This window comes from Diceros bicornis, chromosome 22 (assembly GCF_020826845.1).
Source record: "Diceros bicornis minor isolate mBicDic1 chromosome 22, mDicBic1.mat.cur, whole genome shotgun sequence".
NCBI lineage: Eukaryota > Metazoa > Chordata > Mammalia > Perissodactyla > Rhinocerotidae > Diceros > Diceros bicornis.
In genome coordinates, this window is record NC_080761.1 from 51,992,569 (window position 1) to 52,011,327 (window position 18,759).

Consider the following 18,759-nt stretch of genomic DNA (forward strand, 5'->3'; position numbering starts at 1 on the left):
CATGGTGTTGAAGTGCTATTTGGTGTTCCTAAGCACAAGAAGGCTGTGATGGACCTTACAGAGAGCTAGTGCACTAGATAAGCTTTGTTCAGGCAGGAGTTATAGTGCTGCTGGCGGTGGGTTCAGTGCTAATGAATCAACAATATGGTACCTCCAGGAAAAGGAAGAGGAAATTCACCAATCTGTAGGTGACACTGCCCCCAAAAGTGCTACATCTACAGCACGTAACGAAGCTGTGGAAAATATGAAGACGTGGCTAAATTTGTGGATTCATGAGACGATGACTGATTTTAAAATAGTGTAGTTGGACGACACTATTACGAGGTTGAAAGACAAAGGAATTCGAGGTCACATTATCTAGGGTCAAGAGAATGTTAACTCCTTCCCTATAGGGCTGGCTAGCTCACACGTTTCAAAAGGAGATATGGTGTGAAAAATGTTACACTTGCAGGTGAGGCGGGTTCTGCAGATCAAGAGGCTGCAGAAAATTTTACATAATACCTGCTAAGTGTTGTACAGGAAAAGAGCTATGTGGTAGAGCAGACCAACCTGCTTTACGAGGACATTGGCAACCATACCCATGTAACACAAATGGCATTTCAGTTAAAAAATGTTGTGACTAGAGGTTTGCAGGAACTTATAACCCTGTATTTCCACTTGGAGCAATAGTTCAGTATTCACTAATTCCGTGTGCATGGTAACTTTACAGAACATAACTCCTGCAAATAATGAGAATCCACTGTATATATATTGGTTGTGGCTAAACCTTTGCAATACTTGACAATAAAATGACCTCTGTCCTTTAATCAGAGGCTTGATTTTCTTCCATGACTAAATCTATTGGATTATCCTTCTGGATGCATGTTTTACGCTAAAGGATTGTATTTACTATTGGATTTTCTTTTGGAAAAATAAATAAACAAATGGTTACACAATCCTTTAGGGCTAAACCATTTGTATTGTAACAAAATATTTCTGGTATCGATCTTAACAATAGCACAGCATTCTTCTGACTTGACGTGTAGTGTAATAGGACAGATATGTACTATTAATGAAACGTTTCAATTAGATTGAAGTAGCACTGTGATGAGGTCTGCCCAAAACAACTGAGAACAGGGTGAAAAGATGGAAGGTTCTGAATGTTGTAAACAGAAAGGCAAATTCTGCCACAGCTCAGCTATTCAAAAAGATGACGCTTGAGATTTTTCAGATTCCTATAGAAATGGATGATCAACCATGATTTTTATATGCATGTTTTACTTATTCTGATTTTTTTAAAATAAATGAATAGTTTTGTGTCTTCCAACAAGAAGGGTGGCTGTTATTGATTCCCTTGCTTGACCATTCATTTTGCATTATGTACTCAAGACATTCTAATTCTTAAGATTTATAGACCTTTGTCTAAATTAAAGCTATTTATCTAAAATATGTTCTGTCTTCCAGAAAAATTAATCATGTCTCCAAACAGAAATCTCATGTATACAAAGATCCCTTTTTTTCTTCCTCACATCTCCAGCGAGTCAAAGAATTTTCCAAACTGTGAGAACAAGGAAGAGAAATGTGTAGATCGAAAAACAATTTTAAACTATAGCCCTCCTGCAATTCATATTTTTTCAGCAAAGTTCCTGAATATCAGAAGGAAACAGGGGTGTCTGCGAATATTTCCCTCCATGACAGCATTTGCCTGAATAAAACTCAAAGTCATGAGAGCAGACTTCGTACTCTTCAAGAAATGGTCAAGTTAGAAGTTAAGATGAATATATGTAGGTCAGTCTTAAAATAGAACATCACTGATTTCTGGGGATAATTTCTCAACCAAAAAGGGGGAAAAAAATAACAGAGTTGACGTCAGAAACCATTTTTTTAGCACACTGCGAATAAGTGTTCCTAATCCCTAAAGTAGGTCAGAAAAGACAGCTTCCCTAAGAACATAGATGTTTGTGGGCAGACGAGAGGACGGCTGGCAGGGAAGAAGCAATGGTAGAAGTTATTTTTCTATCCTTTCATCATTACTTTTCAGAAATGTGATTTTTATATTCCTTATATAATAGCGACTTTTCTACACCACAGCCTCCTTCAGTGATTTAATATTGTAGCTATAATCTACTTTTGTTAAATGAACACATATACATTGTTCCATTCATGATAATGATCAGTATATTCGACATTTAATAGTATTTAAATATTTAATATCGATTAACAGGAATATCAAGCAAGCGTAACACATTGGTAGTTGTATTTGTTAGTGCTTTGCATCACTCAGAGATGCAAAACTACTACGAGTGACCCAATAGATTGGAGGGATGGATTAGACCTTTTGTGATGGTGGCAGCTGAGTAAGCAGCCGGTGTCAGTCTGTTGCATCTGAATCTGGCGCAAGGCCTGAGGACAGAAGGGCTAGCAGTTGTTAAGAAAAGATGGACATGGTTTAAGAGAAAGCAAAGACAAAATAGAACCCAGGAGAATGAACTGAAATCCACACCTGTCCTTCTCTGGAACACACATTGGTCTCTAGTCGCCTCCAGGTCTTCAACTTGGATGATGTAGGTGAACTGCAGAAAAGCTGGGGCACTCCATCATGGAATTATACAGGAATCTAGCTCAGGATCTTACAAAACTGAAGGAAGAGATTCACAGGAGCTGTAGGAGCTTCAGGTCCAGGGGCTGCCCCTCGCCAGCAGTGTGGGCTAGCATATCAGCAACCACATATATTAACTGCAAAATTGTCTACTGCTCTGTCGACCTGTGTAAGAGCACATGATTGCCGCATGAGTTCCACATCGTAAATCTTGGGCAAATTTCCCAACCCTCACCCAGATTCAAGTAAGGAAGGCAATTCAGTAGTAAATGCATTGGCAGTTTACCTAAATTGACATAATAAAAAGCTAACACAATAGCCGTTTGGTCCAGAATTTTATAACATGCCATGTTTAGCCTAATTTTCCCTATCTTCAGCCAATATTCTCAAGATACTATTCAAGAAATTTTGTTTTTGTATTTCAGACTGAATAAAATGTTTGCAGCTATTAATTATGTAATAAGGACTCTGATTACTCTTGCTCAGCCACAAAGAGGTAATTCCTTTCTAGACAAAAATTTTAATCGAATACCATGTATTTAAATACATTTGTAAAATTAGAAGCATTTGAATATATAGTGTAGAGATCTCTTTTTCCATTTTAACATTATGTTGTAGTAAATATTTTCCCATTAAAATAAAATTATTTGAAAACATGGCTTAATACTCCCAAGAGTATTTCATAATTTATGTAGTGTTATTTTCTTTCCTAATTCTGGAAATTTAGGGTATTTCCAGTGTTTAAGATGATAATCAACGATGTCATGAACATGTTTGGGCACAAATTTTCATAAGGATGTTTTATTATTTCCTTGAAATATATTTCTAAATGTTGAATTACTGGGTTATATAGTCTTGAAGATATTATTTTTGCCACAGTTGTTAGCAAAGGGTCATGCAGCAAAAGTCGGGTTTTAAAGGGTTTTAAGTATTTCTCTTGATAATATTACCACGTTGCTAAATATTGATTAAATTTGAAGTGTTAGACTACTGTTGACTCATATAAATGTATATTATATTTTTTTAAATTAGATTTAGGCTCCTTAAACTGCCCCTACTTATCACTCATATTTCTTTTCTCTTTTTTTTTTTTGTGAGGAAGATCAGCCCTGAGCTAACATCCATGCCAATCCTCCTCTTTTTTGCTGAGGAAGACTGGCCCTGGGCTAACATCCGTGCCCATCTTCCTCTACTTTATATGGGATGCCGTCACAGCATGGCTTGACAAGCAGTGCATCAGTGCACACCCGGGGATCTGAACCTGCGAACCCCGGGCTGCCGAAGCAGAGCGCATGCACTTAACCGTTGCACCACCGGGCCAGCCCCTTTAATCGTGTAATCCAATATTTTCTAAGCATTTGTGCTACATGTAGTGCAAATACCAAATGCTTGAAAGAAATTCATTGAGTTGACTCATCGCCTGTCCAGTGGTTGCAGTATGATGTTACTGAAACAAATAAGTGCCAATATTAGTCTCAGTAAAACTTGCCTCCCCCTACATGTACATGATGCTCCACACACACATTTGTGAGTCATGTAAGGAGCACAGAAAACTTCATTGACAAGTAGCTTTGCATGATGCTCAAGAGGAGGCCTAGTTATAGCAGTGTAAAAGTCTTCATTTGTGGGACATAGAAAATTCACAGGACATAGCAGTTCTAACATCCAATTATTTTTTAAATGATTCACTACTAGGCAATACTAGAAATGATTCTAGCCACAAAGAAGCAGTGTTTCTAAGGCCAGAAAAAAACCCACAAAAACTCTAATAATTAAAGTCGTTCCTTGGTATAGGGATTATCAACAAGCAAAAAGAATACATATGGAGAGGGAATAAGCTGTTGAACTCAGCCTTTGCTTCCTCCCACCTACATTATGACATAATTACTGAACTGCTGTTAACATAAAATTTCATCATCCATCTCTCCAGAATAAGATCTTACAGGAGGACACTAATATTATCCCAGTGAAGAGCAAGTTTTCCTAAGAAAATCTTGCAAAATATTTTGGAGAATACACCAGACAAAGCTCAACTTAACAAGAATATGTTAATAGAAAACCCCGACATAGGAATATGTGAAAAAGATTCACATATAGAATTAAACTATAAAAGTAATTAAACTTAGGTAAGAGGAAAAGTAAGAATATATTATTGAAAAATAATTATTATAGGAAAGAGATATCAGTCTTTATGTTCTCTTTCCTATAATTATGAATTTTAAATAAACAATAACTCCATTTGAGATCAAGTGAGAGTGATACGTCTATAGCCATATCCATATCCATCTATACCTATACCTATATCTGTACCTACCTCCCTTTCTATATATCTCTGAAGAACTAAGGAAACAATGTAAGAAAACAAAAATAATAACATAAAGTAATTAACATCACAAGTGCCATCTGAGAGGAGTACTATGGAAAGTGCAAAAAATAATAATGAAGTAAATCCTGAGAAGTGTTAAACAAGGGACAAGGAGGTAAATTCACTTACAGAGTAGTTATAAAATTCAGACAATGCATGTTTGATATTTGAATAAAAAATGTGGAAAAACAGAGTAAATAGGAAGTAGATTAGAAGTTGTAGTAAAACCCTTAAGCCGAAGAAAGGCCAGAATCTAGACGTCACAGACGCTTGCAGTTTTTAGGGAAGATGAGTTGACACGTGGAACAATATTTTTTTTCTTTTTCCTCTTGGTTTGTTTTTGTTTTCTTGAATTTCATTTGTTTTCTTGGTTATCTCAAAAATAAACAATTCCATAAACACTGAAGCAAAAAAAAAATTAATAGTAATTAAAGTTATCTACAAAGAGGGATAGAATTAGGCTGTTTACAGAATTATTCTCTAATAATATTGAATCCTAGCAGATAAATGAACAATAATTATAAAGTTTTATAGTAAACTAAATGGGCCTGCAATTTCTTTAATTATCCAATTTATCTTTTACTTATTAAGACAACTTGAAAGCCATTCTCAGATATGCAAGGGCTCAAATGTCAGCTATAATTTTTTTCCTTAAACAGTTATGTAAAATATATTCTAGGCAGTAAATTGAGTTTCATAGAGAAAGTGCCAGAAAAAGTGAGAGATGGACAGTCACTTGGAAAAAATAAATAGATAGAGAGATACTAAGTAACCAAGAGGCAAATGTCATAATATGCATTCTGGAAGACCAGGTCTGCCAAAGAAAAGTAAACTCTGAATACATAAAAGTTAGCGGCTAAGGTCTGTCACAAAAAGAGAAGCGAAAGTCTGTATTCTTCCTAAAAGGGAAACAAAACGGAATTACCAGGACCCCAGTGCACCCAACTGGCATTCTCCAACCAGTTTCTTGTTTTATTCTGAGCCTCACCTCCAACTCAAAGATAAGCATCTGAGCCTAGCCAATGGCTATGTTTCAAAGAAACTAGGAGATGTGAAAATATTGCTCTAGACCACAAGTAGCCTTATTGCAAAAAGAGGCTACTAAAACAAAGGAAAAATGTGAAAATGATATTACTGCATATAAGACTAGAGGAAAATCTAATGTGGAAGTAAAAGAAATGGCCAAAGCTGAATAATACAAGGAAAAAAAGAGAGGAAGATGTAATAGATGAGGAAAATAGTAGGAGGAAAAAGAAGCTCAAGATAATAACACAAACTCAGTTGGATCCAGTGCATATATTCCTGTCTATAAAGGATTTAACTCCCTCCTCTTAAAATAAAATGAAACATTGAAATGCAAGGCTGTATAAGATATGTATGTTTAATATATTACTGAATATGTCTTTAAATAACTCTAGCCTGGTGGTATATTAAATAACCACTTATCTTGTTTGGTAAAGTATGAGGGAGTGAAAGTGTGGGGACATTTAAAACACTTCCTGTTGGTGGACAGTGAACAGCACAAATTAATTATATCTGAAGATTATTTTCTTTCATTTTTGGTGGTGTTTGAAGGAACTTATACAATTATTGCTGTTATGCTACCTGAATACCACTCTATGTTTGTAAAAATAAATATAGCTATTATGTTGACATTCTGAATTAAGTAAATATAGTTTTATATAAAAGAACATAATTTGGCTAAGAAATATACCCCAATAAAGAAGCCAGGAATGAAAATGATAGGAGTAAGCATGGAGTCTATGCATAAGGTTCTAACTCAAACTCTCTTTCTCTGTGGCTTTGGGTAATTACTTAAATTCTCTAAGCCACAGGGTATTACTTGTAAAATAGGGCTAATAACAGTAACACCTAAAAAATGCTTAAATTAAATAATTCATACAGGTATTTTAAACATCGCAAATGGCCAAGCAATCAATAAATATATTTATTATCATATTTCAGCTATTTGTCTCTAATATAATAACTAGTTTGTCTTTAACAGGCTTGTTTGAAAAATTAAATATTACCATTAAGTAGTAGAAGAAATAGAAGAGAACATGTGTATATTTTAATTTTTAGTTCAGAGATACTTTGCAAAGCATAAAATTGAAGGAGAAATAACAATGAAAATATTAATATTATCGTCACTAACAATATAAATAATTAACATACCAAGCATTATACCTCAGAAAACTTCTTAGCCAAGAATAGTTACAAAATGTAATTAAATAGAACAGCAACATACACATACACAAATTCAAATATTCTTATAGCCACTACTTCAACAAATATCGCCAGTGAATGTGTTGGGGCAGCATCATAAATATTAATGCATAAAGTAGAAGTTCATCCAACATCTTGGAAGAAAATGAGTTACTTCTCTCCAAGGGCAGTATAAGTGCATATCATCAATTCTGCAAACCACACTATTTGCCTTAAAGATCTAAAGAACTCATATTTCTTGAAAGATTTACAGTGTTATTTACTTAAAATATTCATTTAAATTCTAGCCACTGTAGAGTCTGTGATATTTGGATGAAGAAATAAAAATAAATATTACTTTTTTCTCCTTCTGAAAGATTAAATATGCTTTTTCATTAAATGAATTCTTCCAAAATTCATGCAAATTGAAATGTGGAAAAGGTGTCAAACTATGATATAAAAATACACAGCTTGCATAACCAGGAATTATACAGCCTCCCACTGATTTCTCACCCTGCTGCCCAATTAACCTTATTTCCACCCAGTTCTAGCTTTTGCTCATCACCCCAAACATCCATTTTAATCTATTCAGGAGGCAGCTTTGGTTTAATAGAAAAAAACAGGTAATTTGAAATCATGTATATGTTACTTTTAATAGTATTTCTTTCTCATAAAAGTTTTGTGAACCTGAGAAAGTCATTTACTGCAAGCTTGAGTTTCCTCACTATTTTTCTCATACCTAATTCTTTAGATTGCACAGTATAATTATTAAAGGCACAGCCTCTGGGATTAGTCTGCCACTAACAGCTGTCCAAATTTAGAGAGTTAAACTCTGAACCTCAGAGCAAAATCTAGAAATGGAAAATAAGGATAGTCTTTATTTCATGTGATTTTCTGTAGATTAAATGAAATAATGCATTTAATGCTCTTAACTGAGTTCCTAGCTCCCTTGAACAACCTATAAACATTAGTTGTTATTGTGAGGTTTTTATGTTCGATTAATGAAATGATTTTAATTTTATTTCCCACTTTTCTCTCATTTATCCCAGAACATGTGGAAGAGATTATCCCCATTACAGTTTTCCATGTTAACTTCATTTTATTTCAATCCTATCACTTACTCCCTATTCCAGAATCTTGTGCTTCTCGTTCAATTTATTTTTTTTTATTATTATTATTTTTTGTGAGGAAGATCAGCCCTGTGCTAACATCTGCCAATCCTCCTCTCTTTTTTCTGAGGAAGACTGGCCCTGGACTAACATCCGTGCCCATCTTCCTCCACTTTATATGGGACGCCGCCACAGCATGGCCTGCCGAGCAGTGTGTCGGTGAGCGCCCAGGATCCGAACCAGCGAACCCCGGGCTGCCGCAGCAGAGTGCGTGCACTTAACCTCTTGCGCCACCGGGCCAGCCCCTCGTTCACTTTATTTTTTTTATTTTTTATTTTTTTTTTGGGAATTTAAGCAAAACCCGCTTTATTTGTTTATTGCAGTAACATTGGTTTATAACATTGTAAAAATTTCAGGTGTACATCATTGTACTTCTATTTCTGCATGGACTACCCTCGTTCACTTTAAATCTCCAGCACCCAGTACCAACCTCAACCTCACACATGGTGGGCACTAATCACATATTAATTGTAATTGCTCCATTATCCTATCTGGAACTTTTGAGTAGCTCTGCTTACATATGTCAGTTGTTATTACTCTGGTATTTCTGCTTTTAACTTTGTTGAGGTTTGATATATCTTCCAAATTTGTTAATTCACCACCATCTCTAGAGAACTCTACAAAAAAGATGATAAATACATTTTGATGACTAACTGGTTAGCAAATGAATATTTATTTTTAATAATTCCTAGGAGTAGTTGAGAAAGATCCTATTTGCTTTTAAATAAGCATTTTGGAATTTTACTTTTCAAATAAATTTATTTCCTGGGAGTCATTTCATATATCAAAATGCTGAAAGAACCAGATTATTCATCTAAAATAAATGTAGTAATTTGTTAGGTTAATAAGTTATCTGAGATATAAGTTTTTGAGTAATGGGATAATTATTTAAAGAAAAGTAGAAGCATTAGAAATTCTCTTTAGGATTTAGTTTGGTGATTTGATCCAGATTTGATCCTTGCCTATACGCAGATGAAGGCTAAGAAACTAGGTAACTTGCTATCCAACAGGATGCACTGATGGTTGTTTATAGCTTTTTTCTCTCATTATTTCCCATGAAAATGCTTTTTGTTAAAACTATCCCTTATTATTCCCTTCATTTTTCTACTACATTATCCTTGCTTATGCCCACTTATGTCCTCACAGGGAGTCAGATGGGAAGTACCAGCAATCTATGCAAGGTAGAAAGCACCTCTAGAGAAAAGTTATCAAAATGAAATGCCACAATAATTTGCCTTTGAATTCTAAAATTAAAAATCTATTTATCTTCTCAGGCCTACTCCCAGGATATTTGGATGCAGCTATGTTGGGTAGGGGAGGAGAAAACTAGCAGAACAATTTGTGAGCATATACTTTTTCATTAAAATGACACATCTTAGAAGAATGTCTCCATGTTCTGAAAAATTGTTTAGACTTCCTAGGATTTTGATTAGGAAATTTTGACACTATGTATTAACCTTAAGAAGTTATATTTTCTGCAATAACTGGCTGGAAATACTTGTTGTATCATTATAATTTAGAAATATACTATTTAAATACAATACTTTCTTAAAAATGTAAACATATTTCCAGAAAACTGACATACTTTCAAAAGCCTGTTGTAGGGACGCTATCCACCGTTTATTTCCAATTCATAACTACTCTTCTTTAAAACTCAACTTGTACACTCTAAGGGAAATAGAAAGCCACAGGGTTTGCTAGGAGAAAGAGAGCCTAACCCTGGAGTCTGGAAAGATGGAAAGAAGAAAGAAAACTGGTCCAAAACCAGCTAGGCCACTGTAGAATCCGGGGGTGGGGAATGGCTAGAACTTAATATAATTCAGTACAAATAGGAGAGAGATGTTGATGGTTATAAACTGGAGATGCTTAGAAACAGAGCCTATAATATTTAGTCACCCTCAGTACCTAATAGGGTGGAAAAAGAGGCCCAACTCCACCGAGCCACCCACAAAATGCATTGTGATGACGCCAGTCTAAGGAAGGGACTGCCATTTCCATGAGCTACCCAAGATGCCAGAGGCTGAAGGCAACAGGGGGAAACTAGGCAGAATCTGGGATCCTAAGTGTCAGGGGAGCAGGGAGCTGAGGAGGCAGGGAGGTGGGAGGTGACAGGAGGCCAGTACCTGGAGCTCAGGCTCCAAGTCCTAGGCACATACTCCACTGTCTAATTGGACTTCACTTGTGACACAAACTCAAAGAGAAAATCACTAAGAATTACATTCAAGAATAACATTTCAAGATGGCAACTGCAGAGCATTAAATGCCAAGTGTGGGGGCCCTTCTGAGTTTGGGGCTCTGTGCAGTTGCACTGGGCACATCAACATAAAGCCTGGTGCTGAGCAGTGTTCTAGGCACAGGAAGTTTAGTATTAATAAAAATGAAGACAAGAAAACCTCACTAACACAAATTTTATATTCTAGTCATGGGGCAGACCTTAAACAAAATCAATACATTGTATAACAAGTTAGAAGATGGAATGTTCCATGAGGAAAAAGAAATCAAGGAAGGAAGGATATGGACTGATGGGTGTAGCAATTTTAAATACCTTGGTCAAGGAGAAGGTCTCATTGAGCAGTTGACAATTGTGCAAAACTTGAAGGCTGTGAGGGAGGTGAGACTTTGGATATCTTGAAGAAGAATGTTCCAGGTAGAGGGAAGAACAAATCCACAGCTGGAACATGCATGAACTGTGAGAAAAAGAAAGAGACTAGTGCACTGGAGGAGAATGAATAAAGTGAAAAGTAAGAGGATAGTAATTGAAGATAAGACCCAGATTTTAAAGAAGTCCAAACTGTAGGGACCTGTAGACCATTGAAAGGACTTTAGCTTTTACTTTGAATGAGCAAATGACTTACTGGAGGGTTTTTAAAAGAATGAAATAATTTCTTTACCTTCTAAAGAAATCTCTCTGGCTGCTTTATTGAGAATAGACTATAGTGATGCAAGAGTAAAAGCAGACAGACAGGAGGAAGTTTTTGCAATGATACTAGTAGGAAGGTGACTGCTGGGGGTCCAGCCATTATACTCACATTCCAAGTAGCAATAATTAAGAAGTGGGAGAAGGTCATGGCCATCTAACTTTTGAGTGAATTTTATCACAAGACAGTAGCATTAGAAGAGGCAGAGTAAGAAATCATGATGAGACAATTAGAAGCAATGAAATGTTTCACCAAACCTTGGAGACACAAGAATGGTCTGCTTAGTTTCTATAACCTTTGGGGTATGGACTGCACCACTGGTACAATGACCAATCAGGGCATAAACTTGGAGATATCCAGGCAGCTGATATCATTCTATACTTCCATGTCCTTCAAGAAGGGTTTTCCCATTTTTTTTTCAAAGCAAGAACTAAAAACTTTGTATTTAGTCACATATGTGTGACTCAGATGGGGAATTAAAGAAAGCTGGACTTCTTAATGAAATGCAGTTCTCAGAACAGGGCCTGCAAATGCACTCTTAACAAATGTCCTTTTGTATAGTGACAGCTGCCATGTTGTCAAAAGCAGAAAGTCATTCATCAATATTCCTGTCTAGAAATTAGTCACGATCTGATAATCCTGCTCCCTTATAAGAAAAAGTTTTCTTTCCTGTCTCCTATATTTACATCCGTGCTTTTAAAATCAGTTAAAAATTGTAGGAAGTATTTTACAATAAATCTAAACATAGACTTGGTAGCTGCACCAACATCTAACAAGTAGATAGCCATGTGGGATTGTCAAGCTCATGTCCGTACCCACCTAAGCCTATCGGTAAAGTATATGTTGAACTTCACGGAAATTCCTTTGGTCTTTCTGGGAGTCTCACAGAAGAGAGGAGACGAATATCCTAATTTTACTGGACATCTATCCTCTATTAGCCTCATTAATAGCCTCCATCAATAAGGTCTTACTATCTCCTAAAGTAACACTGTAGGCAAGTTTAATTAAACATATTCTCCCATACTGCAGCTATTTCCCAGACTGCCCTACTACTAATGAACCCCTAAACTTACACCTGAAAATCCAAACCCTCAAAATTAACAAGGAGGACTTCCTAATGTATAGAAACAACTTTTATAAACTGATTCAGAGCATGGAGTAGACTGACCAAGTTTGAATAATTGGGACCTCACGTTCCAGCTTTGCCACCTTGAGAAAAACTTAATTGTTCATTCATTGAAGGAAGCATGTTAAAATTACATTTAGCTTTTTTTCCTGAATACAATGGCAAAGCATGATCTTTCTTGAAAAAACGTAAAGAATTCTATAAAGAAGAAAATTTTTTTACTTGTCCCTTTAACTCATAGATAAACATTGTTAATAATTGGGGTCTTTCCAGTCTTTTTTTTTTTTAATCTACCCTCGGTGATAGGAATTTTCTTTTCCTAGCGTTCTCTGGCAATTAAATTCAGGCCTCTGTATCTGAACTTTCATTGGCTCCCTCATGACACGTGGGACTTAATATCTTGTCTTCAGAAAAAGCTTTGAACTATGTGGAACTATGTGTTCCCTCAGACATTCATTTACGGCTCTGGAAGTGAATTGTAGTTTGGAAAAATAATCTGTAAGCCTAAAGGATGAATTCCTATTTCTGCAAAAGAGACAGGAGCTCAAAGCTCCGTGACAAATTAAAGCAATGATTTTTTTACTGTGGTTTCCGTGGTTTCTTGTCCTTTAAATTAGCATCTCTAGGGAAGATCTACCTTCAGCCACTATGGCTGTGGCTTATGCAATTACAACCTTAAAACTGTGACAGAAACTAATTAACCCCAATTATTATTCAATATTTAATATAATAAAATATAAATAAAGGCTGTGTTAAAGATAAAAATAATCTCAGTCTAAGCAGGTAGTTTGAAACATCTCAACTGCTATCTATTGGCTACCAGAACACACTCTAAAGAGTTGTGGTCTTATAGTGATGGGGAAAGTTCTAAATCTGTTTTAAATAAGAACCTCTAGGAGATTCTGATGCAACTAGTACATAGAACCACTTTGGGAAGCCACTGGTTTAACCTAACTAGATTTGCTTTATAGTTCTTCCTATATTTTCATATTCTTTCACAATGCAGCAAATTGTCTGAGCCAAAATTTTAGATGTTGCTTGTTACATTAATGGCAGTAGGATCCTATTTCATACGGAGAAATGTACAGTCATGTGCCACATAACGACGTTTCAGTCAACGACGGACCTCGTATACAACAGTGGTCCCATAAAATTAGTACCACAGAGCCTAGGTGTGTAGTAGGCTATGCCATCTAGGTTTATATAAGTACACTCTATGATGTTCACACAATGACAAAATCGCCTAAGGACACATTTCTCAGAACGTGTCCCCATTGTTAAGCAACACATGAATGTATAGCAAATGTAAGGAAGGATCCAGGACTGGGGCAGTGATTCTCAAACTTTTTCATAGAGAAGCAAGCATTTTAAAAGTGCATATTCTGGGCTCTATTTCCAGACATTCGCTTGGTAATTTGCAACTTTAATAAATATACAGGGAATCCTTATGTAATATTTCTTCAAGAAACACTGGATTAGAGAATACTCAGTTTGCTTTGAGTGATTAATGTAAGACTGTTAGGAAGTGCCCCATATATCATTAATATTTAGCTCAGAGTTATGTGAAAAATAACAGTTAAGTAATAACAATGCACTTTGGTTTTTACAATATCCATTGTATTGCCATGTCAATTCAACGCATCTTTGCAATGTAATTATACATAGATAGATGGATGCATTTAGTAATATTGATGTGTGTACGTGTGTGGGGGGAGGAGAGGGAGAGAGACAGAAAGAATTAAATTGCCTGTATTAACTAAAGAGCAGGATTTTTTTCTGTTTTATGAAATTAGACTACAATAGAATATTTTCTTAAAAGATTTTTGCAAGTTTGTTTGACTTCATTCATCTCTGCACTCAATCACATCAGAAAGAAGAGTCCTTGAGAAGACTTTTAACTTTGTAAACAGATCCTTAGAGGGGATCCTCGGAAAAAATAACTCTTGGATTGATTTTCCCATCATGCTTTGAAATAGCATTAATACAGATTACCAAAGAAAGGTGGCATAAAAATGGTAAAAGAGAACAGGCATGATTAAAAAAAAAAAAAGCCCTGATGATATTAAATAAATCATTTTGTCATAGTGCAGAATAATTTGAAGTCACTGTAAAAGCTAGAGTCCTACTCTGCATCGCTTTGTCTGGTGTGCAATAGTCAAATAAAAGAAAATCATTTTGCCTAATATCATAATTATTACATATATATTTAAATTTTTAGATACGTTTCAATATTTTCTGGCATTTTGCAATTTTTCTTAATTAAAAAATGGCTTGTTATTTTTAACTTGGTGGATTACGTTTGGTCTCTTGCCTTCAGACAGTAATTACGTAAGTGACCGAGGCAGGACCAGGGTCAGCTAAGAGCACATTAAACATGTATTGTTGCATCTCCATCTTCTCCTCTCCTCGAGAGACAGTGTTCACTGCTGCCTTGCTCCCACATCTCTGTACAAAGCTGTGTTAGGAAATAGCGGAGAATGTTGAGTGATCCAAATGACAAAGGCATGACAGCCTTAAAATGTTATCGTGCAAGAACTGTTTACATCTTCTTAGTTAATACATATATTTAGAATTATAAATGAAGCTATTATAGTTTAATATATTAAGTAAAACCATAAGACATTTTTACGAAAACCATTCACCCTTTCTCACTATTTATTTCTCTTCCTCAGAGGCCACTCCTTTCATCTCTTTCGGCTGATAATTTGGTATTAACTATATGTTTCTAAATAACATATTTATACTGTTGTTTCTTGATTTTCAGTTTTTAAAAATATCCAATATATGGGCCGGTGGTGCAAGCGGTTAGGTGTGTGCGCTCTGCTGCGGCGGCTCGGGGTTCGCCGGTCGGGATCCCAGCGTGCACCAATGCACCACTTGGCAAGCCATGCTGTGGCGGCGTCCCATATAAAGTGGAGGAAGATGGGCATGGATGTTAGCCCAGGGCCAGTCTTCCTCAGCAAAAAGAGGAGGATTGGCAGATGTTAGCTCAGGACCGATCTTCCTCACAAAAAATATGTATATATATCCAATATGGATTTAGCAGGTCTTTTACCTGGAAACTCCAAAACACACTTCCCATCCTCCATCTCCCCAACAGAGTTATACAATAATGTTTGTTAAAATCAAAGTCATTATTACATTGTAAATAAAATGCATTGCTGAAGCACATTATGATTTCATTTTCTTTTGTGTAAACTTTTAGTTTTCCTTGAAGTAATAGTTATATTTGTTTTGTTTGCTCTGTTCTTTGTATCTTAATGTATCCAGTAACTGACTCCCAAGCTACTCTTCATAATTATTAATTTCCTCTTAAAAATATTAAAAAACTTCACATATATTATTTGATGTGTTACCTTCTGGAAAATATTCCTCCTGGTGTCCTCAATCCTTCTGCTCAAATTTGAGCTGCTGGTTCTCCAAACTCAGTGCAAAGTTGTCATCTTGGGCTCTTCAGCTTTCACTTTTTTGGGAGATTCTTTCTTAGCTACAGCGCTAACCCTCTTTTTCTTAAAATATATGTCATTCTTTTAACTCATTATCTCATTTTGGTAGAGTGCCTCTTTTCAGTAGTGTCCTCGGAAAAGGTGCAAGAGAGGAAAGTTTTAGATATCTTGCAGGTCTCAAAAATGTCCTCAATCTACTCTTATAACTCTGCTTCCTTGGTGAAGTAGAGAATTCTAGGTTCAAAACAATTTTCCTCCAGTATTTCAGTATTTTAAAGTAATTTATCCACTGTCTACTAGATTCTGGTACAGCTTTTGGAGACACTCAATACCATTTTGATTCCAAATATTTGTAATATGACCTATTCTTTCCCTCCCTCCCTCCCTCTCTCTCTTTCTCCTTCTCTCTCTCTCTCTCATCAATGTTTTAGAATTTTCTCATTGCTCAAATTCTTTTAGATATGCCTTTTTAACACATTTTCTAGACACTCACTGGACGCATTCAATCTGGAAATGCATGTTATCCATTTCTTCAAAATTTTTAAAAATTATTTGTTTGTTAATTTTTTCCCTTCCATTTTCTCCCTTCTCTTTCTCTGGAATTTCTATCACTCAAATGCTGAACTATCTATATCTAATCCCTAAAATCACTATTTTTTCAGTTCTACTTTCCTTTGCATGGCCTTTTTTCCTACTCTTTAAGAGGGCATCTCAATTTTATTTCCAATTCTTTTATTTTTAATTTGTGCCATCGTATTTTAAATATCCAATGTCTTTTCCTTATCTCCTCAATTTTTATCATCTTCTTTCTTACATCATATGAATTATGTCTTATGAAGAAATAAATCCTTCATTCTCCTAATTAGGGATTTTAAGCCTGACAGTTATGGGTAACTGTGGAAACGGATTAGTGAATCTCACAGTCCAGTGCACTGAATTTCACTTAATACCTCTTTTGTCATCTGTGACTGATATCCCAGAGTACAGATTCCTTCTAGTTTAACTGCTGACAGAGTGAACTTTCTTCTGCTGGCACGGAGCAAGGGTAGTTACCAGCTGTTCTAGATGTGAAAAGACATCAGGTAAAAAATAGCATCTTATACAACTTTTTAAAAAATCCTCTCCACCTGGACCTCCATTTATGGAGATCCCTGCTGCCCCCTCTATCTGAGCCTCTCTGTGGTTGGGTGGTGAATCACCTCTCTTCTGCATTTCCCTAAACGCTTGTTTAGAGTTCATATCCCCCTGGTCTTTTAAATCACTGAACACTCATCTCTGATTTCCCACTTCCACAGATATGTTGTGATCATACCCTCTCCTATTCTCTTGGTCCATCTATTCTTTTACTGTAGTAATTTTAGTGAGTATTGGGAGACAGCAAAGGTAAAAGCAAGAATTCAATCCTCTGTGCTCAGTGGCATGCTCTGGTATTTAAATCTCTCTCTTTGGGGATTTCAGATATCATTTAGCTGATAAAGGAACTATTCTGTATTTCTTAAAACCACAGTAAACATGTGGATGCCTATTTTCTTGTGTTAATTATAAATAAAGCCACACGCATTTGATTTCCATTTGAATAATATTTATATATCTAGTGTGGCTCTTTGATGAATTTATATAAATTTTGTACATGCCTATCTTCTGTTATATTAATATTTTTTCTAATTTGTTGAAAATTTATTTTCAATTATATTGTCTAGTAAATGCTTTTAGTATTAGGGTTACAGAGACAAAATATTTGTCCATCACTTCCTATAATTATATCTTCTAGTAATCATATTAGCAGACTCAGGGAAAATAGTAGATATATCAGAAGCAAAATATCATTATATAACTATGAAGTATTTAAATTTAAGTCTACACAAAATTACACAAAACTAAATAAACAATGCAATTATGGAAAGAAGGAACAGCTGGTTTTGTAGCCTTTCCCTCCAGTCTGAGGGACTCCAAGAATTTGACTCTTAGTCAATTCCTCTTATGCCAAATATGGGTCATGTAAATCTATCATCGCTATCAGTAAAAAGTTCACATAGTTCATTCAAAAATGTGCCTATTATCAAAGCTATTAAATCTGAGGGCCTTGTTTCATTGCTTCAGGGTCTTTCCTTATTGCTTTTTTTCTGAAATAGCACTTGCAGAATGTAAGAAATAAAAGTCAGACTACTAGGGATAAATTATAAAGCAGTTGCTTGAAAAGTGTAATGAGGAAGTTCAGCAGGATCTATGACCAACGAGATTTGTCTAGGATCCTCAGGCCACTGTGTCCTGGATATGAGTCAGCAATGGTTTGTTGGGGGAATTAAAGATATTGACCCATAACATCACTAATGATATTAAATCAAATAACTAATTAGCAAGCAGAAACTCTCAAGTGCCTCCCTTTTTCAAGTCTCTTCCTGGATTCTTCAACGCAGGATAGCTTTTCCTGCATGTGAGTCTGTATAATGTCTTTCCTCTATTGCTACAATTCCCAGACAATTGAGTTTAAAGCCAAAGTTAGGGCCAGGATTTTGTGTGCATTAGGGTCAGTTGCAGTAACTCTATGAACAGATGGGAAAAAATAAGTGAAAATTGTGTATTTATTCTTTTTAGTGTCCACCTTTTGTTCAGCTCAAATTAGTTTCAGCCTTAGATAACTAACAAACAAAAAAAGCCACAGAGGCCTCATACAGGTAGAATTTCTTTTTCATATAAAAATTCCTGCTGTGGGCCGTCCAGGGTTGGTGTGAGTATCGTCAAGGAGATAGAGTTCTTTCTATAATCCTGCTGCACACTCTAGCTTGGAGTCCGTGCTCAAGTGGACCTCATGCTACAAGAGAGCTTCTGGAGCTCTGTCCACCACATCCAAATCCAGGCAGCAGGAAAAAGAAAGAGTGGAAGGATTAAGGACACTTCTCCCAATTAGGTCAACTCCATCAGCCACCTTCTATGGTTCCCTTATGTCATATT

General features: G+C 35.7%; 1 long non-coding RNA gene across 1 annotated transcript; it reads right to left on the reverse strand.

Moving 5' to 3' along the window:
• Nucleotides 1-2,156: 2,156 nt before the first annotated feature.
• Nucleotides 2,157-16,860, reverse strand: LOC131419830 (uncharacterized). Its single transcript, XR_009223348.1, has 3 exons — nt 16,758-16,860; nt 15,718-15,938; nt 2,157-2,743 (listed from the first exon to the last, which is right to left on the reverse strand). It is a non-coding gene; the product is annotated as an uncharacterized LOC131419830 (long non-coding RNA).
• Between the last annotated feature and the right edge of the window lie 1,899 nt (nt 16,861-18,759).